The 13,865-nt window shown below is 37.3% G+C and overlaps 2 long non-coding RNA genes across 8 annotated transcripts; one reads left to right on the forward strand and one right to left on the reverse strand.

Annotated features, from left to right (window-relative positions):
- Nucleotides 1-2,273: 2,273 nt before the first annotated feature.
- Nucleotides 2,274-3,549, reverse strand: LOC145459463 (uncharacterized). The gene is made up of 2 exons (XR_013921427.1): nucleotides 2,955-3,549; nucleotides 2,274-2,514 (listed from the first exon to the last, which is right to left on the reverse strand). It is a non-coding gene; the product is annotated as an uncharacterized LOC145459463 (long non-coding RNA).
- A 667-nt stretch (nucleotides 3,550-4,216) lies between these two features.
- LOC145434237 (uncharacterized) lies at nucleotides 4,217-12,535 on the forward strand. 7 transcript variants are annotated; one of them, XR_013913306.1, is made up of 8 exons: nucleotides 4,217-4,692; nucleotides 6,745-6,800; nucleotides 7,135-7,324; nucleotides 7,386-7,523; nucleotides 7,713-7,833; nucleotides 8,366-8,555; nucleotides 9,122-9,217; nucleotides 11,373-12,535. It is a non-coding gene; the product is annotated as an uncharacterized LOC145434237 (long non-coding RNA). The 7 variants fall into 7 exon arrangements; XR_013913302.1 differs by having other exon boundaries at nucleotides 7,135-7,523; XR_013913305.1 differs by having other exon boundaries at nucleotides 7,135-7,523; nucleotides 7,719-7,833.
- The last annotated feature ends 1,330 nt before the right edge of the window (nucleotides 12,536-13,865 follow it).

Raw genomic sequence — 13,865 nt, forward strand, 5'->3', positions numbered from 1 at the left:
ATAGCATGTACATTAGGGCTCTTCAAAAATGACTATTTTTGTCAAATCGTACTGGCTACTTGATAAAATTGTTAGGTTACCTAATTTAAGCCTACACACAAAATTTGGTTCAATTCCAGCCAGTAACCGCTTTGCTACAGGAGAATAAAGTTTCTATTTATCACATAAAAATAAATAATAAAAAATTTGAAAATTTTCTGTTCACCCCATGAAAGTGTTAGGCTGTCTATAGAAACGATGCTCACCAAATTTGGTTCAATTCCAACCAGCGGAAGCGCAGTTATTGCCGTCGAAAAATTTGGATTTGAATAAAATAGTATTTACGGTGACCGATTCTTTTTTTATTGATCATAGTTGAGCTCACCGTAAATACTATTTTATTCAAATCCAAATTTTCCGACGGCAAGAACTCCGCTTCCACTGGTTGGAATTGAACCAAATTTGGTGAGGATCGTTTCTATAGATAGCCTAACACTTTCATTGGGTGAACAGAATATTTTCAAATTTTTTATTAATAATTTTTTATGTAATAAATAGAAACTTTCTTCTCCTGTAGCAAAGCGATTACTGGCTGGAATTGAACCAAATTTTGAGTGTAGGCTTAAATAAGGTAACCTTACAATTTTATCAAGTAGCCAGTACGATTTGAGAAAAAAAGTCATTTTTGAAGAGCCCTAATGTACATTGTAGGTACACACATACACATTGTCGTGACACAGTGACATGGCGTTTTAATACCGGTACTGCACTCGTTAATATCAAGCCACACATGACTAATTTAATCTTGATCCGGTGCGATTTGTTCAACTGTAACTGCAGGAATGAGCGCATGTCCTGACCTTATCAGAAGATATCTACGTTTTACCAAATATACCTAATGGTCGGAAATCGATATTGGTGAGCTCGTTACCAGTCCGTCCGTCATCGCTAAAGTTTAGTGGCATATAGGTTCAAACGAATCGAATAAACTCAGAATTAGTGCCACTGAGAATCTGGTGCTGCATCAATATTCCAGAACTTAATGCAAAGCCGTACACTGTACAGTCAGTAACCAATTAAACTACAAGCTCGCAAGTGACATTGCGCGACAATTCAAGAATACGAGTGTATCAAGCCGCCAAGAATGAATACAAAAAATTGATGTTTACAAATTGGAAAGCGCGCATCCCATCACCTCTTATATTCAACACCAGGGCAGGGTTCGGACATCGCACTTACTAGCTCGCATCGCGACAACTGTATGTGTACTATAATAGCGATCTGGGCTGCTTCGATGCATTTCCCTATTTACGTTTGCAAATCGTTACTGGAGTAAACGATCATGCGCTTGAATGAATTTCAATTCGCAGGCATAAATGATAACACAGTGTCCAATTTGGCGCTACGATTAAAAATACTATCAACAAAGGTCGTGCATTTGCTCATCCAATTCAGAATGGAAACGATGTTTCTTGGCACGTGGCATGCGCGCCTCCAAATCGAAATGTGCAGCAAGGTCATGTTTTATTTTCTGGCGTTATATATTCGTCTCATTACTAATTAGGTAAATTGTTCAGCTCACATAAGCATCAATCCCGCTTTGTGACATGCATGGATTTTATTATTTTTCGAACCACACAATTGGCCATCATGGTTGTGCTGAAAACGAAATTGCGGGTAAACCTATAATAATGAGTATAATAATAAGTAATTACGGAGTAAGCGCGGCAAATCCAGCCTACCCAGGTTTGGTACCTATATGAACATGGTTACTGGTACCCGACCGACGTTACTGTGTTGACTAACAAAATGTCATCAATCTATTCTAGAATTACCCGCTTTTTACGATAGTGTATTAGTGTTGACTAAAATAAAATATCATCACTCTGACTCGGATCCCGATTTACCCGAGTTTTACGATACTCTGACGTTCACTGCGTCGGAGTCGCATTTTTCATGGCATTTGAAGCATTTTCATAGGAAACGAGGACAAATTCCCAAAAAGAGGACATTTAGGCGTCCTCCGAGGACACTTTCAATTTATTGAAAAAAGAGGACATATGGTAACCCTAACTAAACGTGTTTTTGACCCCAATATTGGTTATAGTTATTTTGCAAGTGCGTCTGTTCCCCACCAGAAATCTCTGAATTCCCCACTAGTGGGAAATTCCGGTTGGAAACCACAGCCCTAACCCTAACCTGGTCTCATCCATCACCCAATCCAAGCCCATCTCATGATCATTATTTGTCCCTCAGCTAGTTTGAAAATGTCGCTGTAGAATGCAGATCGTTGGTTACTATGTGCAAATAAAATTTTAATATGTTCAATGAGAGACAAAATAATTCTCGATTTTGTATGACAATCAATATTCACCGCAAAGCTTCAATAATCCCATTATGCATATCGGCATCCAGCATAGGAAGTCCGAAGCGAGTATCCAGGTCAGTTTGCGTTGCATCATAATGTTTTGTTTTCTTATTTTATCTTCTCCAGAATATGACCGATTTAGCGTCATCTTTTCCTTTGTCGCGAGTCTAAAAGGAGTGTTCTCGTGAAAATAATACATTTTCCTTTGCGAAGTGTTATATTTTTTTCATTCACGTTTTAAACAACGCGGATGAGGTAACAAACAATTTTCAATTTTATGTATCACGTCTGCTGCGGTTAATGCAGAGTGTTAAAAAACACAAACATTAACATATCATTTTCACACATAACGAAATCGAAAACGATAATCTGGAGAGAATTCCAAGTCTCAGAAACAGCGCCAATTGTTATCGGTACATGCCCGCAGTAATATAGCTTATTAGACCGATTTGATCCTCGCTAATCAAACTCTTGTGGACTTGCATATTACATGTATATGCTCAACTACCGAATGCCTTGTTATTTGAATGCTATGAAATAAATCGAGGATAATAATAATTAAATTATATAAATATATTATCAAGCACATGATGTGGTATACACTCACCTGTATAGAAGTACGTAAACCACAAGCATAAAAGCAAAAGCGATGAAGTTGATGATCAAAATCAGAGTAGAATATATCCAAGCTTTGTCTTTCCTACGATCGGGAAAGAAGGTCGGAAGACAGACGGTGTGACCCGAATTCGTAAAGTACCGTGATGTTGGGATTCAGTTCTGTAATTAGACTCTTCAAATCGCCCCAATCCGTGTTCCTACATTGTAGGCTATTCTGTAAGTATGTTTTTCCGTTGTGAGTATTGTATCCAATATTTGATACATACACGCTGTCTTTGCCTCGAGTTGAATCATTGTGCATGAGATCGAGCCATTTTATTGTGTATAAGATTTCATCATTATTTATCATCTTGAAGAAATCATTTTCGCTGAAGCTGAAGATAAGAACAACGTCATGTCCTGCGTATATATCAGAGATCAGCAATTTTGAGCGTGGAAATTTAATATTGGAGGACTCTGCAACTGATGATAATTTACGCCAGGGGTCTCAAACCTGCGGCACGCGGGCCGCATGCAGCCAGCAAGAGCATTTTGTGCGGCCCGCGACGGCATTTTTGATTTTCAAGTATTCGACAATATATTCAACCGCCACATATCAATTTTAGATTCGAGATCTTCAAGTTCACTCTAAAACTACTCCTATAAACATGAAATCTCATTTAACTTCACTATCACATCACTTTCAAAAGCTATAGGCCTACCATGCATGCGATGCAAGATCAGCTATTATGTTACATTTTTAGTTCACAATAATAAAACATTACCGATTGATGATTGGTGACTGAAAATTGTGATTTGGAATTGGGCGCAACCGTTCGTAAAATACTCGAATTCGGACTGAGATGGCTCGAGTTGAGACGGGTCAAACGTTAAAATCAGAAAAGGACTTGCGATTCGGAACGACGTGACTTGGTACGACCACAGACGCAACAAACTATCAAACTGTAATAGCGAATAGTAATATATCAAAAGGTCGTAGCTTGCGCTACGTAAGGTATATAACTATCTAATCAGGAAAGTATGGAAACCATTGGCATTCTGTTGCCCCCATGATATATAGTTAGTTACATCTTGGGTGATCTTTGGGGTCTTTATCCATGTAATTATCGCCGGTGGCGAGTAAAGTAGAGGTACGCTCCACAGCTGTAACACCAAGGCAATCTTCGGCGAGTGGACATTTCTATTCCAGGGGTACGAGATGCATTGTGAAATAAGGACTACACTGTAAATCCGCAGGGTCGTATTGAACACTTCATAACACTTTTTTCTGCGTACAGACACACTTTTTGGGCATATAAACGCATTGGGCCATTATCGTCGCAACGCTTCTGCGTATTTCTCCGTTTACTTGTAACACTTCGCCACTGCGGCTTATTTTCAAGAAAATTTATACTTGATAATGTATCATCAATTTCGCATTGATAAACCATCGGTACGCTTGGAGATCACATTAAATCATGTTATATGTAAAATAATATTACTCACTTGACCCAGCACCAAGTTTAAGGGTAATATTTCATTGAAATATACATATTCCCCCGTGACGCAGAGGGGTCACCACCTTCGTTACGGTAGAGCGCGCTCGATTTCAATTTGGATTTGAATTAGTGGTTCGTCAGGCTTCAGGCAGAGAGTAGGGTACACGATAAAACTTGGCGAAATGGATATATTGAAGCAGTTTCTACTACCTGATGGCGTAAAGGATCGTAACATCCATGTACTGTAAGGTATGGAAATGCGGTAAATGTTATTGAATATATGTAATGTGAGAATAGTCATAAAATGAACTCGTTTTGACATTGCAGTAAGGTCGTTTGTTTTAGATGTTTTAGTAGGCTACTGATATCGCTCATTCATATGAATGTTCTTTAGATGTTTTAAAGAATATGATTCGTCTGATCTTATTGCTGGATGATCGAGCTTCGAATCTGATAATATATCATGCTGCGACCAGGTCCAGTACTACGGTACTGATGGGAAGCTGCTATAGAAGTAACTTTTTTGACATAAGGATAAAGGGATGTTCTCTTTATCCACACTGAAATATCCCTATGTAGGCGATATTGTGGTCCATTGTGGACAAGTACTGCAACGTCAGCAATTGAATGCCGGTATGACAGACATGCAACGGTTTTCATTGTTTTTCAACTGCAACACATTATACACTGTCCTGTTTATTCTAAGTGGTAAGGTGTTAACTAAAGCGATTTTTTTGACATGTCAAAATAAGGTCAAAATTTTGTCAAAATTGTACCGTTAGGTCAAAAATTGCTAAAATTCTTTACAAAATCAAAATTTTGTTGGCAACTTGCATTTCGTTTGTATCGTAGATGATTGCACTATAGAATGTAAACGTGGAATGGCAGCGACCGATTTTGCAGCTTCATTCCACTTCACTGAAGCTTTACTCAGACTTATTTTACGGCAGCTACTGTAGGATTTATGACAATCCAAAAGTTGTCTTCCAGAGCTCAGAATTTACTGAATCTGGTCTTGATCGAAAGCTACTGTCGCACGGATTCCGAAAATATCAATCAAAATAGGGTCAGGCTCCGCACTTAGATGACAAATCACCCTCAACATCTAAAATTTGCATTGTTCAGAACAATCGGATGAACGCACAACAATGACCATAACAATGAACCATTGCGGCTCTTCGATTGTTCGGACAATGCCGATAATTCAGACTTGAAGGGCGAATTCTAAGCGGTTCAGTGCCTGATCATATTTTCATTTACATTTTCTGAGTCAGTGTGACAGTAGCTTTCGATCAATACCGGATTCAGGTAATTCTACGCTCTGGAAGACGACTTTTGGATTGCCATAAATCCTACAGTAGCTGCCGTAAAATAAGTCTGAGTAAAGCTTCAGCGAAGCGGAACGAGGCTGCAAAATCGGTCGCTGCCATTCCACGTTTACATTCTATAATTGCACTGTCGGTGATCTTATCATTTTACAATTTACATCTTGTAGCCCACTTTATAGTCCCACCGTTGTAGACGGACCATCGTCTGGTCATTGTGAATCATAAATTGTCAAATGAAACAAATACTCAACACAGCCTATTGCACTATCCTAACTGAAGCAAGACTGCGTGGGCATTGGTTTTTCTATTAGAAACCGTATGATGAAAAATTTTGATGTAGACAACTTTGTCATAATGAGAGAGAGAGTGCAGTGGACGCACAACTTCAGTGTTGCCGGCCAACAACTGCAGCTGGTGAACGTTCTTTCTTAATTCTTGCCACGCTACTTAGTTAGGACAGACACTTTCTACCCGAAAATGTAGGAAAGTATCTTTCGTTGTACTACAACAAATTTTTAATTATTTCTACCATAATACGAGATGTAACTAATACTAGAATTATTCATGAGTCGAGATTTCGATAAAATAAGTTCTTTTTCATGTAAAAATTTGTCAATTTTCATGCTAAAAGATTTTTTTCAGGTCAAATTACTTCGGAAGAACAGACAGCCCCAGTCAGAAATTAGGATAAGTTCCGGTAATACAACTCTAACACTATGTGAGAAACACCTAATTTAAGTACATGGGGTCAAAATTAAGTTTTTCATCATCAAAATATGTGTGAATTTGAATTTTTTACTCAAAATCTTACCTTTTTAGGTCCAAAAAATCGCCCCAATAATAGCACAGCCAAACAAACAATCTTTTCAACAAACCATGGATCACAAGGGGTAGTATTTGTTTTGCCCAATCCCCCATTTGACTTTTCTGAGTTTATTGAGATACGGTAACTGAACTAAACTCTATTTTGCAGGTAGTATGTATTGAACTTGGCACCTTTTTGATATGCATTTGCTGTATGGAATACTGGTAAGCATCACGGTGTTTTGTAAAGTGAACTGGTATATCCTTAGAGAATGAATTTGATTATGTTGCAATCGGTTATCTTTGTGATAAAGATTTTTATGAATGTTTGCTGATAAAATTTCACAGAAATTGTTAACAATTCAGGAAGTATACTAACTGTGCCAGAGTAAAATTGGTGGTAACGTCATGTGCAACTTTCTATTCCATTAAAGACACCCTTCTGTCACGTACAACATATTGCAGAAAAAAATAACTGTATCCAGTATGATATCTGCGTGATTACTGAGCAGTTCATTTGTATTGCGAATTTTCGCAACAAATATTTTCTTTTCGATAGTCTTGGATTGATCCTCAAATTCGTCCAACTGATGTCTACTCTTTAAAAAGAGCCCCCTGGGTCTACCGTACCTGCGCTATCAGACAATGTTGACAGTGACGTGAGGAGTCGTTCGTAACGGGTTTTGTGCCAGCACAGTCATCTTATGCGATGCAGACCTTCTCAAGAACCCATGGATACATGTGATTATGTAAGCCTATTTATTCAATTTTTATATCACCATTGATTATGTAATTTGCTGGTTTTTGCAGTCCTACTTTTCTCACGAACTATCTCGCAGAGTAGCTTACGGACTATTCGATATGAGCTGAAAAAGGCTTCATCTGTGTACACTGTACAGTGTACAGTGAACTGTATACTCTGAACACTGAAAAGGGATGTAGTTGAAAGTAATGAGCTCGTGTAACTTGTACTTTAACTATTGCTTACTGAACTATAATGGACTAGGTCAGTGGTTCTCAACCTGGGGGGTTGAGCACCTCACCTGCGCTTCTGTAACCTATTACCTGTGTGAAATATTTATATTTACTTGTGCATAAAATTTACAATTTTCCTTTGGTATTTATTGTATTTTCTAGGAGCAGCAATTGGATTTGACCAGTACAGAAAAAGAGCCGCCATGGCATGCCACGAATCAGAGACTCATCAAGCCTGGGTTGCGACCGATGGAAAGAATATGAAAAATGCCCCAAAGTGCAGGTAGTATGTATTGCAAATGGCACTTTTTTGAAAAAGATTTGTTGTTTGAAATACTGCTAAGCATCGCCATGTTTCGTAAGTAAACTGGTATATCCTTAGATAATGAATTTGATTCAGCTGCATTCGGTTATTTTTACGAATGTTTGCTGGTAAAATTTCACTAAAAGGATTAACAATCCAGGAAAGTATGGTACTCGGGCTGGAGTAAAATTGGTGTTAAGGTCACATGCAACTTTCCATTACAATAATTAATTGTTCTATGAAAGACACCCTTTTGTCACATACAATACATCCAGTCTGATATCTGCGTAAGTAAATACTGAATGCTGGTAATGTCTTATTTTGTGATAATATTGTTGATGTACAACGTTCTTTCGAGTTCTCCACTAGTTGCTGACGATTATACTATATAACAATATATTATATACTATTCAATTTTATATTGACGTTTTGTACCTCGAAGAAGCTGTTCGAATATTGAATAGTTCCCTTGTATTGCAAATTTTTAAAACAAGTATTTTCTTTTCAACAGTCTTAGATTGATCCTCAAATTCATCCAACTGATGTCGACTCTTTTAAAAGAACCCTGGTTTCACCGTGCCTCTGCTAACAGACAATGTTGATAGTGACGTGAGCAGTCATCTGAACAGATTTTGTACCGGTGCAGTCATCTTTTGTGATACATACTTTTGCCTCAAGAACCCATGGAAACATGTGATTATGTAAGTCTATTTATTCATTTCATATATCACCATTGATTATGTAATGTGCCTGTTTTTGCAGTCCCAATTTTCTCAAAAAACTATCTATATATGCTATATTAGCTGAAGAGAGGCTTGATCTGTGTACATTGAACAGAGGTGTTGTTGAATGTGAAGAGCTGGTGTAACTTGTATTTAAACTACCGCTTACTGAACTATACTTGGAACATCAAATGGAGATCATTTCCCATGTCGTGCTAATTCCAATTAATTTTGTTAGTTAAATTTTATCAGGAATGAAGGATTTTAAAAGATTGAGAACAGTTACAATTACCGCAATGAAGGAAAAGTATTCAACACCTTCGATAAGATGTCACAAAGTTTTCATACTAAAGACAATCAATGTGTGTGTCCTTTGTCTGGTATATTTTCTCGTCTCAATTCAAAGCACCTATAAAATCTTGGAATCAAAGTTATATGTAAAGCCTACCGTATGTCAATTATAATAATGGAAAACCGAACCCATAGGGATAACAATTCTACTACATTTATTGTCGGATCTTGTTTGCAATCAATTACATTTTCAGCGAAACGAGGTTGATGAAGTCAACTGTCATCTCAAAGCCAAATTGAGAGACAAACGAATATAATCCAAGACCCAAGCGCATGTCTTATTGAAACAGGTACCGTAATCTTTCTTTTTTGTGGACCATACAAATTTACATAGACCTGCGACGTTCTGCTATAACTGTCATTTTGAGTTACAATTCTGCATTCTCACTGTTGCCTGTGCGTCTGAATGTCAATGTAAATGTCAAAATGGCCGAATTGAAAAAAAAAACGCAGACCTGATTCAAGATGTTTTTATTAGTCGTTATGCTAATTTTAGTCCTTCTTCCTGTTCAACTCTACAACAAACGATAGGCCTAGATTGTTCTTAAAGTGAATCAGTTACAGCAATTCAGCTATAGAATTCATATATACCTCATAACTGTATGTTTTGTTGAAGATGATGATTTTCATATCACTTGAGACATTGTTAAACTGTTTTATATATTATACATATTGTACAAGCTGCTGTACTCATCTTTGGAATATTCTAGAACTTTGATAGTCAACCTCGAGTCTTCCAGTAAGAGTGATGATGACTCATTTTGAAAGTGTTCCGGTTTCTGGTGTATCTTGGAGTTGATCATATAATAACTCTTGTATATTGGTTTCAAAACTGACTCCACCATGTGCAGTGTCTTAGGCCGCTGGCTGTATGAACAGGTCACGGTAATACACTCTGCTATGTCTGTGAATTGAACTGTCATTGCCTAGTAAAAGTACAGATTCAGAATTTCATCATGTTCGACTTACAGCAGATTGTGGTTTATCATATGTACAAGTAATTGAAGTAATGTTAACAAAAAAAAGATCCGAGACTCTTGTTGGTTGCAAGAAGTTGCACAGTGGTGAAACTTTTCTAGGTGGTGATGGTTTTCCTTCTGGTAGACAGATAAAGAGAGTTGTTTGATCACAACTAAAGTGATCAAAGTTGAACATACCCTCAGTGACTTGTCTTTTAGTTGGGCGTATTCCAGAAGGAAAACCATCAACACCTTGAAAAGTTTCTCCAATATGCAACTTCTTGCAAGCAACAACAGTCGTGGATCTTTTTTTGTTAACATTACTTCAATAACTTGTACATATGATAAACCACAATCTGCAGTAAGTCGAGCATGATGAAATTCTGAATCTGTACTTTTACTAGACAATGACAGTTCAATTCACAGACATAGCAGAGTGTATTACCGTGACCTGTTCATACAGCCAGCGGCCTGAACCACTGCACATGGTGGAGTCAGTTTTGAAACCAATATACAAGAGTTATTATATGATCAACTCCAAGATACACCAAAAACCGGAACACTTTCAAAATGAGTTATCATCACTCTTACTGGAAGACTCGAGGTTGACTATCAAAGTTCTAGAATATTCCAAAGATGAGTACAGCAGCTTGTACAATATGTATAATATATAAAACAGTTTAACAATGTCTCAAGTGACATGAAAATCATCATCTTCAACAAAACATACAGTTATGAGGTATATGTGAATTATATAGCTGAATTGCTGTAACTGATTCACTTTTGAAACAATCCAGGCCTATCGTTTGTTGTAGTGTTGAACAGGAAGATATCCGTTCCACCAAGTTCATGACATAAAGGTTTGTGATGATGTACTATGATGAAAGTTCAATCATTCTCTCTTCCTCATCATAATTGTGCTACGTTGATATAGAAATTAATTGATAGATCCCGCCGACCATGATTTTGTTGTTAAAGCAGCAATGTAACAAATTGTAACATGCAAATTGGCATTGCAAACTTGGTAAAACTAACCAACATTTTTAATGGCGCTATAAAAATCAATAATTTGCTTATAACTTTTTTTCTGTACATTTTCAAGACAAAGTTCTATGGCAGTGAGATAGAAACATGGTGCTTCCGCAGCTTTTAAGCCCAAAACTAGCTTTCTAGCATAAGCGGTTATTGAGATATGGCAAAATCAGCTATTTTCGGCTCGTTCGGTGAAATTGCACGGCCACTAGAGGGTGCAAAAACCTAAAATTATGATAGAAGTGATTCATTTGAGATTTGGGACCAAATATCAAAGGCACTTTTTGAAATTCAAATTTTTCTTTTTTTCACTCCACCTTATTTTACATGTATCCGAACGCCTTTCCTAAGCTTGTGTAACCTGCGTGTGTGAAATCTTTATATTTATTTCTGCATAAAATTTAGAATTTTCATTGACATATTCAAAACTTTGGAATTTATTCACATTTTCAAGGAGCACAACTTGGAGTCGACCAGTAGAAAAGAAACAAACGCCATGGCACGCCACGAATCAGAGATTGACCGAGCCTGGATTGCAGCTGATGGCAAGAATATAAAACTGCTTCAGTGAAAATGGAGTATTCAGAAACATTCTTGACGTTTTGAGCTGCTACGCATTGGATTGTCATACCCTAAAGGAGTGGTTGTCAAACAGGAGAAAGCATTTGAAGCGACGTGAAGCCGCTGTAAACTAAAATCTTTTTCGCACATGCATGCATGGCAGCTTGTAGTTATTTCTCTGTGTATGGTCAGAATTTAATATTTGAATATTCTCTCATCAACAACCATTACCGTCACTGCCATCCAACTATCCGTTGGGATTTCTAGCGTTCTGGTTGCTTTTTTAAATTTTATTATACGACAACAAGGAGTGTGTGAAATGTTTTGCTATCATATGGGAGCGTGTCCAAAAATTTTTAAGAACCACTGCCCTAATGACTTCCATATTTCATATTTTGCAGCAGACTGGTAAATAACAACAAAATCTTTTCTGTAAATCTGCAAAATTTGTATGGACTCAAAGAAACGATTTCTTTGTTATTTAAACAAAAGTGATTGGCATTAAGCTGATATAAATACTACTAATGCAAGCCCTACGATATTTTTAGCAGGCCCAATTTCATTAAGAGTGAAAAAATACTTATGGTTGTTTATTGTGGTAGTGGTATTGATACTGATACATTCATTGTTTGTTTGTTTACAAGAAAATTAGAAATTTACAAGCCGTAATTTGAACAGTTTTAAATAAGTTGTAATGATTTGTGTTGATCATGTTTTCCGCTAACGGGCGTAACCAATGAATTTGATTCCATGCCCCTGTCACGAAAGTTCAGGATACTAAATGATATTTTTTTATCACTATCCCTAATTCCCTATGCATTCATTTTCATCATTGAGCGATTTGCATGATATTTGTAGTAAGTTTGCTCTTAAGCATTTGTGATGTTCGTAATTTCATCGACTCTTCCGGGAACGGTTTCAACTGCTGATCTGAATTTATGAAACCCTGTCACAGCAGCTATTGGAAATTTCAATGTTTGCACGTATTTAATCACCCAGGTTGGGTATTATAAGCGTGATTCATTCATGAATCAATAAAATCTGATTTTACTTTGAGCCCTGCGTTCCGGTGACTAGTCAACCAGCCATTTTGAGACTGAACACTTTTTAGGTAAACACCTTAAATTTGAACACTTCGCAACACTTCTAGGCGTTCAATTTTTGGATCACGTTTCGTGTTCAATTTTCCGGGTTGAGCAACACTTCAGAATTTACAGTGAGGCTATATGCTATTTAAAACTTGAAATTATTTGCAAACCAACAAAAAGTGGAATATTTTCCGAGCTAATTTATTTAAGAGAAAAACATTCTTCGCACTATGCGCAATTTTGCACCTTTTGTATTTTAATATAGGTACCATCAGAAATTTAGTTGAAAATGGACTGGGGTACGAGAAATATTATTGAAAGCACAAGGGGTACGGTCGCTAAAAAGGTTAAGAAACACTGCCATTACCATGACTCCATAATGTTTAGGATGTTGATTGATCAGTTCCAATCGAAGGCAAATCTTGCGCTGATTTAATTCGACTTTGGCAATGACATGAACCATAGCCTACCTTTATCAGGACTATACCAGAAACCAGGATTGGGCTACTCTGCTTAAATGCCTTGGTATCAGATCTATCTTTGGGAAATTCTAAAATATTTAATACCTAAAGTTGTGGCACGTCAAATGTCCGCTAGCTGCAATATTATAACGCGATGGCTTTTACGATGCCATGATGCATTTGTCCTCTCGCATGGTGTCTATGACTATGACTCAATATTTTGACAAATTATGCCCAGCACAAAAACAATGTTATTCAAATATTTGAAATTGTAATTTTTTTTCGTGCCAAGTGTGAATAGTACAGTAGTAAATTACATTTATACGATGTTTGTGGAATGCCAGTCTGCAAGGTCTCGCCAAATAAGGCCTACTTCGAAATTAGGCGTTGGGTACCACTATTATTGATGCTGCGGTCCGCGGCGTCATCAAAAACTAGGAAATCGGCCAGCGAGCTCTCTTGAATATGAGACCCCTGATTTACGCGTAACTTAGGACTTATGGTCTTAGACTTATCTCCCTATAATTTTAGATTTTAATTTTAATAAAGCATTATCCATCGTTACGTGCCGAGTAATATTTCATATGCTGGAATTCATGCTCAGTATCGTACAGGCCCATTTGGTTCTTACCCGACACTGCTCTTGAAAATGTCTTCATAGCGCGGTATCACAGAAATGACTGCGAGCATAATTGAAATCGCCCACGTCGTCAGAATTGCTATAATCGTACCACCAATGTTAGGGGTAGCGAATGGCCTGTCACAAAGGGCAACTCTGTTGGCTACAAACAATGTTGTAGTCTGAATATCAGAAGTAAAATGTTTTAACCCCCTGCT

Source organism: Botryllus schlosseri, chromosome 2, assembly GCF_051294905.1.
Source record: "Botryllus schlosseri isolate E-star chromosome 2, Bs_hap1, whole genome shotgun sequence".
Taxonomy (NCBI): Eukaryota; Metazoa; Chordata; class Ascidiacea; order Stolidobranchia; family Styelidae; genus Botryllus; species Botryllus schlosseri.